Raw genomic sequence first — 8,606 nt, 5'->3', positions numbered from 1 at the left:
GTTGGGTTTTATATCTTCCCTTATATTTCGATGTCCCAACTTCTGTCTTCTATAATCATTGTCATCCCCAATTAATGCTCTCTTTTATTTGCTGCGATTTATACCCCAATTTCTATTTCGGAGTTTTGTCCTTTCGTTTCTTCTTCTTGCGATTAAGCACCGCTTGTAATGGTCCAGAATTCGCATATATGAATTTCGGAATAAACATTGTTAATGTTCTAAGAAGGAAATTGTAATGGCACGATCTTGACTTGTCAAATTACTAGAATACCTCGGATAAGGCCGAATCATCAAGAAATATTTTCTTGATATTTTAGAGGTTAAAGAGAATACAAGAGTCGTGTAACATAGAACATGATGACGTTATAATCTGTGAATCATCGCGTTCCATTTAGAAACTCAGCATGACTTACTATAATATAATCACGTTGATCAAGTGTCATTATATTATACTAGTTCATGTTTCAGTTCCCAACACTACTTCAAAAATATTCCTGTTTTAAATTCGAAAGTTTCAGAATTTAGAAACTAAAATAGTTTCTTTTATGATTTAATACATCCAGCACGAAGAGGTAAATGATTTCAGATAAGAATAATTATGGAAATATCTTCAGAAATATGGAGGATATTTATAATGAAAGATACGATGATATCTTAAAATTTCTAATATCAGAGGATGATGAAGAATATTGTCCGTAAGGGTTTAGAGTCAGGAGCAAGGTATTCGATAATGACTTCAGCAGACATGGAATCATTTGGATTCTTTGAAGGTAGATTTCGTCCTTGTGATTTATCCACAGCCTTCTTCATGGTTTGCTCAATCCGTATTTTTCAGTACCAAATCTTCTCTTTTTCTGAGCTTTGCTAACACACTACTCTTTATCATCAAACTTTTTACTATTAAGGTCGTTTATAGTTTTTGCTGCTTCATCAGTATTTCGAGAACTAGTTCGCAGTTTAGGGTGTTTTTCAGAAACTTCACATTCAAAGTATATAAGTCCAGAAGATAGACACATATAATTGTTAGTGTAGACATGCTGCGAGATTTCAAAATACTGATTGCTAATTTCCGATGATTCGTATGGCAATTCTCGTTACAAGATGCATATGAGTAAATGATGGGGTTTTGATAAATATAAAGATTTTTCGGAAAATCAAAGATCAATGAAGTTGTTAATAAGTTTACTGCAAATGTGGCGAGATATGAAAGGTTCCCCGGTAATAATGATGAAGGGGTAATCATTATAATAAGGCTTATTCGATTGAACAATTGAAGTTGGTTTGCTGGAGCTGTGACAAAACCGTCTATTTTTAGAAGGGATTGAAAAGTTATTTTAGCTAGTAAATGTCAAAAGGTCTGACATGGATACATGTTAAATTACGACTTTAGTTTCAAGTGTTTTTCAGGTACGTAACTGTGGATAACATGTGGTTGGATCATCATCTCGATTGTTCATTATTTGAAGTGTCTTCAGGTATTTTGAAGGGTTTGAACACAGATTATAATCGTTAATATACATACGATGTTCTAACACAGTTTTAAAGTTAAAGTATAGCTTTGAAAGATGTAAGAATCTAAGAGTGATGATACCGGTTATAACTTGAATTGAATTCGGCGATTTCAAAATCAGAATATGTAATTAGATTTTTGAATGAGTATGGTTGTTTTGATTTCTATAAAAGAATGTATATTGTTGTGAAAGTAGGGAGTATAATGGATGATCTGCTGAATCAGATTCGAAGAATGTAACATATTAATTGTGAATTTATATATCTCTCGGTATTACCTACCCGTTAAAAAAAATGTCACAATTAATATTTTGTACAAAAGAATTTTATTACAGTCTTTATGGAAATATATGTGTATATTTCTTCAGATGTAATATAGATTTAATGAGTTAATATTAAATTAAACTCACTTGATTTATGGTTAAGGCTAGGATAGATAATTTATAAACTTTAGAAATTACATAATCGTCGTAGAATGTTTTCCCAATGAAGTTATGAATCAATACTTCATCGTTGTGATATTCCTTAGTATCTACAGGGCGTATGACGTCGATGCTCATGGGACAGATTGTGAAGTTGAGGTTTGCGATGTGGTTGTTGTTGGTGGTGGTAATGGTACTGTTGATGTTGTTGATGGTGGTACTTGTTATGTTGCTGGTGCTGCTACTGGTGTTTGTAACCTTTGCACCATATTCTCCAAAGCCACTACCCGAGCGCGAAGCTCGTTGACTTCTTCTATTACACCTGGGTGATTGTCGGTTCGGACGAGCGGATAAATAAGATCTAGAATTTGGTGTAGTATATAATCATGACGAGATACTCTGGAAATGAGAGAAAATGATGTTTCGAACAGGTTCGCCGGTAAGTGCTTCAGGTTCATTGCCAAGAGGGCAATGTGGTGGATGGAAAGGATCGCCTTCTTCTTGTCTCCAATGATTAAGGAGGCTACGAACCTATCCCCAATTCATCCAAAATAGATGATGGCTGATTGGTTGATCCATTCCAGTTACACTGCTTTCGGAGCTTGAGTGGGATTCCATTTCGGAATCCGAGGAACTTGAACTGATGACGAATTCCATTTCGGACGATTTGATAAAGGATTTTCGATACGAAATGATTTTTCGGCTATCAGGTGGTATTCAAACTACATAGAATATCTATATATATAGATCAAAAGATTTCATAGATTACGGAGGAATTTACGGAATATGTCAGGCAAAGTTTACGGTAATAGATACGATAAGATATGATTTAGCAGATACGCTAAGATATGAATTTTGTCTATATACTATTCATGCAATCAATGCAGCAAGACGTGTCTAGACTAAGAATGATAAACAGGTAATTTCCTAAGGATGGTAAGTAGATGATTTTCGACTAAAAATGATAAACAAAACTTTTGACATGCAGACACGGTCGAAGTCCAGACTCACTAATGCATCTTAACAACTATCAGTTAGACACACTAATGCAAGACCTGGTTCGCTAAGACCACCGCTCTGATACCAACTGAAAGGACCCGTTCATATACATTATAAACGATTCACAATAGTTGATTACATCGCGAGGTATTTGACCTCTATATGATACGTTTTACAAACATTGCATTCGTTTTTAAAAGACAAACTTTCTTTACATCAAAAATTGACGGCATGCATACCATTTCATATTACATCCAACTACAATTGACTTAATATTAATCTTGATGAACTCAACGACTCGAATGCAATCTTTCAAAGTATGTCATGAATGACTCCAGGTAATATCCTTAAAATGAGCTAATGCACAGCGGAAGATTTCTTTAATACCTGAGAATAAACATGCTTTAAAGTGTCAACCAAAAGGTTGGTGAGTTCATTAGTTTATCATAATCAATCATTTCCGTAATAGTAATAGACCACAAGATTTCAGTTTCCATAAATATCCGTACACTCGCAAGTGTTTAAAAGTATTCTATAAGTTGTAGGCACCCGGTAACAAGCCTTAACATTCATGTTTTACCCTCTGAAGTACACCAGATTAGGTGTGTATAAAATAACCTCGAAGTACTAAAGCATCCCATAGTCAGGATGGGGTTTGTCAGGCCCAATAGATCTATCTTTAGGATTCGTGCCTACCGTACATAGACAAGTAGTTTAATGTTATCAAGCTAAGGGTATATTTCTGGTTTAAACCCACATAGAATTAGTTTTAGTACTTGTGCCTACTTCGTAAAACATTTATAAAACAGCGCATGTATTCTCAGCCCAAAAATATATATTGCAAAAACAATTAAAAAGGGAGCAAATGAAACTCACAATACTGTATTTCGTAGCAATTATGTATATGACGGCACTGAAAATGATAAACGTTAGGTTGACCTCACGAGCAATACCCTCGATCAATACCCATAACCTCCATAGCTATAACCCATAATTTCCTTAGCTCTATCCCGTTTGAAAACTTATTTTGAAATCATCCGAGTATAACTCCGTCGTAGTATTTTATGTATACTAATAATATCTTGAAATAATACAAAAAAAATATATATATGTAATTCGATTGAGAGAGTTTAGAGAAATATATTTTCAAATTTCTATGAAATAATGAAACCTATTGAATTCTATTTATAATAGATTTTTGAATTATTAAAGTGAATTATTAAAGTATGAATTATTAAAGTGAATTATTAAAGTATGAATTATTAAAGTGAATTATTAAAGTATGAATTATTGAAGTGAATTATTAAAGTGAATTATTAAAGTATGAATTATTAAAGTGAATTATTAAAGTGAATTATTAAAGTATGAATTATTAAAGTGAATTATTAAAGTGAATTATTAAAGTTAAAGTAAAATAAAAGTAAAGTAAAGGTAAAGTTAAAGTATAGTAAAAGTATAAAACTATATACGTATAATACGCGTATAAATATATATAATATTAATTTAAATCGTTATATATATTTAATAAAATAAAATATAAATATCGTTATCTTTATCATACTGGTTAAGTAATGAGTTATCAAAAGTGGTTCTAGATATTTATAAAAGATATATACGTTTTAATAATAAAGTTCTTTTTAAACTGAAAACGTTTTTTGTACTTTTGAAACTAAATCAAATAAATATGATAATTTTGTTTTCCAAAACTAAATATATTTAAGAATCATTTTGTTAAAAGGTTAAAATAATGGAAATCGTTATACCACAAAACATTTTAGAAAAGTAGAATTATATATATTCATAATAGGTTTCAAGTTTTTAAATTACAGTCTGTTGGTGAAGCATGGGATAAAGTCCAAAGGTTAAATAAACGTATGAAATCATCTTAATGAAAAATGTCGAGTTACTTAACTTGTCGATATCCAACATCTAAGTTATTTACACTCCACGTTCTTATTTTCATATTAAATAAAATGAAAGTTAACATAGTTATCTTATCAAGGTCACGAGGAAAATATTATAAAACATGCCTTGGAAATTAAACAGGAATTTCCACTAACCCTTGTCTAGTTCCCGTTAATTGACACATTTGTTCTTATTTATAAATCACTTTACCATTTTCCGAATGTTGTCAAAAAGAATAGATTTCTTAAATCACAGTGGACCTCATAACATAGGCCCATAATCATATCATAATGTATCTGATAATTCAATCATTTGATATTATCTCTCAATTCTGTCGATAAATATATCGAAACAAATACGTTCATGTAAAGTATCATATATCTAATACTTTGTTAATGTTTTCAGTTAATATTATATATTATATATACATATCTATATACTCATAATTGTTTGTGAATCATCGAACACGGTCAAAGGGTAATTGATTACATGAACGTAGTTCCAAACTTTTTGAGATTCAACATTACAAATTCTGCTTATCATGTCGGAAACATATAAAGGTTAAGTTTAAATTTGGTCGGAAATTTTCGGGTCGTCACAAAATATGTTCTTGATATGGTCCTAGATTTAACAGAATGTAAAAGTCATGTAACATGGCAAATGATGACGTTAGGATCTGTGAATCATCATGTTTCATTAGAAACTCAGCATGACTTACTGTAATATAATCACGTTGATCAAATGTCACTATATTATACTAACTCATGCATCAGTTCTCAACATTACTTCAATAACATTCATATTTTAAGCTCGAAAGTTTACAGAATATAGAAACTAACAGTTTCTATATGATGTAATACTGATAGCACTAAGAGATTATTGATTTCAGATAAGAATAGTTATGAAAATATCTTCAAAAAAAATGGAGAATATTTGTAATGAAATATACGATAATATCTTTGAGTATCTAAGATCGGAGGATGATGGAAACTATTGTCCGCAAAGTTTTAGAGTAAAGAGCAAGATATTTGCTAAAGACTTTAGCAGTCATTGAATCATTTGGATTCTTTGAAGTCAAACTTATTCTTTGTGATTTGTCCACGGCTTTCTTCATAGTTTCGCATAATCTTCTTTTCGGTATTAATTCTCTATTGAATGTTTCCAATATAATGATACACAGGAATCACGAAGAGGTATATAATTTCGGACGAGAATATTTATGAAAATATCCTCAGAAATATTGAAGATATTGATGATGATATTTTGGAATTTCTAAGTTCGATGGTAGATGGAGAAAGATTTTCCGCAAGATTTTAACATGACTTCGGAGCAAGATATTCTCTAAGGATTTCAACGGATCTAGATTTTATCTGGGTTCTATGAATTTAGGGTATGTTACTTGTATTTCTCTTTTGTTTCCTTTATGGTTAGCTCAATCCGTTTTTCAATTCCAACTTTTCTGAGCTTTTCCAACATACTAATCCTTATCATCAAACTTTCGATGATTATGGTCATTTACGGTTAACTACAGTTTCTGCTGCTTCATTCAGCTTTTTCAACATTCAGAGTATTGATTTGTGACTGAGTGCTTTTCAGAATTTCAGAATGAGAGATCATAATTCTAAGAGATAAATGTCATATATATATATAACTGTTGATGTAGATATGCTGTGAGTCTTCAAAGTACTGATTGCTGATTCCCGGTAATTGTTATGGCAGTTCTCGTTATAAGAAGCGGATGAGTATATGATAGGGTTTCAATGAATAAATATAATGATTTATCAGAGAGATTTAAGCCAAAAAGCAACGAGGTTGTTGGTACGTCTGCTGGTAATATGGTGGAATATAAAAGAATTCTCCGGTATCAAAAGGGTAATTGTATATATCAGGATTATAGTAAGGCTACTTCGAATGAAAAGTCGAAGTTGACTTGCTGGAGCTGTGACAAAATTGGTTACTTTAAAAAGGGATAGCAAAGTTATTTTTGCTAATAAATGTCATAGGATCTGACGCGGCTACGTGTTAAACTTTTACTCAGTTGCCGAGAGTTTCTCAGGTGCATAACTATATGCATAAATCTTTCCTTCCGTTAATGAAGTGCGGTTGATTCATCCTAACGATTGAGGTGTTTTCAAGAATCATAAAAGGTTTGAACGTAGATTGTAATCGTCAAGATACAAATGAGAGTTAAGATGAAATCAAGTGGAAACTTGAAGAATTATTTAGTTTCATATGTTATAGTTAATATTTTAATTCATTTTAATTGTCCAATGTTATTAGTCCACAGTCGATAGTCCACAGTTGACAGTCTAATAATTCATATATATAGTTTAATATATAATATTCGAATTAATTAATACGTGTCGTGACCCGTATACGTCTCAGACTCGATCACAACTCAAAGTATATATATTATTTGAGAATCAACCTCAACCCTGTATAGAGAACTCTATCATTACTACATATAGAGTGTCTATGGTGATTCCAAATAATATATATAGATGTGTCGATATGATATGTCAAAACCTTGTATACATGTCCCGATATTTAAAGTGCGTAAAATAAATATAGAAATTAAATGACAATAAATAAAATTGCGAGAATGTAAATTGCGATAATTAAATTGCGATTAATAAAATGTAATCAGTTAGCTAGGAACAATTAGCTAGGAACAGTTAGCGTGGATTCTTAACACAATTTCTCATAGTTAATTAGTCTGTTTCTAATAAATTTTATTTTGTCATATGTTTTCTTCATTATGCCACTTGTTGAATTCTGATAAATCAAAATCCAAATATGAAATTGGATGAATATGGTTACTCTGTGGTGAACGGATACATATATAGGTAGTTGTAAATAGAATAGTAAATGACCGTTGAATCAGATTCGAAGAATGTACAGTATAACTTATTAATGTGAAATCTAAATATTCCTCCGGTAATACCTACCCGTTAAAATATTTTCACCATTAACAGTTTGTACGAAAGAATTTTTAATTACAATCTTTATGAAAGCATATATACATATGTATTTTCTTCAGATGTAATCATGGATTTAATGAATCAATGTGATATTAAACTCATCAGATTTACGGCTAGAACTGGAGTACATAATTTCTAAAACATTAGAGATTACATAATCGCCATGAAGGACGAAGATAGTTTATGTAAAACGATGATTATGCTTGAGGTATAGACTGCGAGATTGAGACGTGTGATGATGTTGCTGTGGTTGGTACTGATTATGCTGCTGGTGCTGCTGATGGTGGTACTGTTGCTGTCGGTGCTACAAGTGTTGTTGGTGCTGAGGTTGGTGACGATGTTGGTGTAGTAAATATAGCTTGTAGATCACGCACCATTCTTGTCAGGTTTTCTATTCTACCCTCTATCATTTCTATCCATCCACTCATCTGATTCGATAGATCTTGATTATCAATTCGAAGTTCCCTAACTTCTTCTAATATTCCCCTTCGATTGGTATTCGGAAATAGAGGTTGAATATTTTCTGAAATTGCAGTAATGCGACCTTCGAGGTGGAAAACTTTAGCAAGAAGGGTGAATACAGTGTTGCGCATAGGTTCACCGGTGAGTACATCGTTTTCTCCGATGTTAGGAGGTAAGTTTGGTTCGCGGTAGGGCTCGCCTTCTTCATTTCTCCATCGAGTGAGTAAGTCTCGAACCCACCCCCATCTCCTCCAGAAAAAAAATAACTAAATGGTTGAGGCACTTCTGGTTCATTGATTTCGGAGTCTGCTTCAATATACATCTCGAA

The sequence above is a fragment of the Rutidosis leptorrhynchoides genome, chromosome 4 (genome assembly GCF_046630445.1).
Source record: "Rutidosis leptorrhynchoides isolate AG116_Rl617_1_P2 chromosome 4, CSIRO_AGI_Rlap_v1, whole genome shotgun sequence".
NCBI lineage: Eukaryota > Viridiplantae > Streptophyta > Magnoliopsida > Asterales > Asteraceae > Rutidosis > Rutidosis leptorrhynchoides.
The sequence above is the reverse complement of the archived record's forward strand: the minus strand, read 5'-3'. Positions refer to the sequence as shown.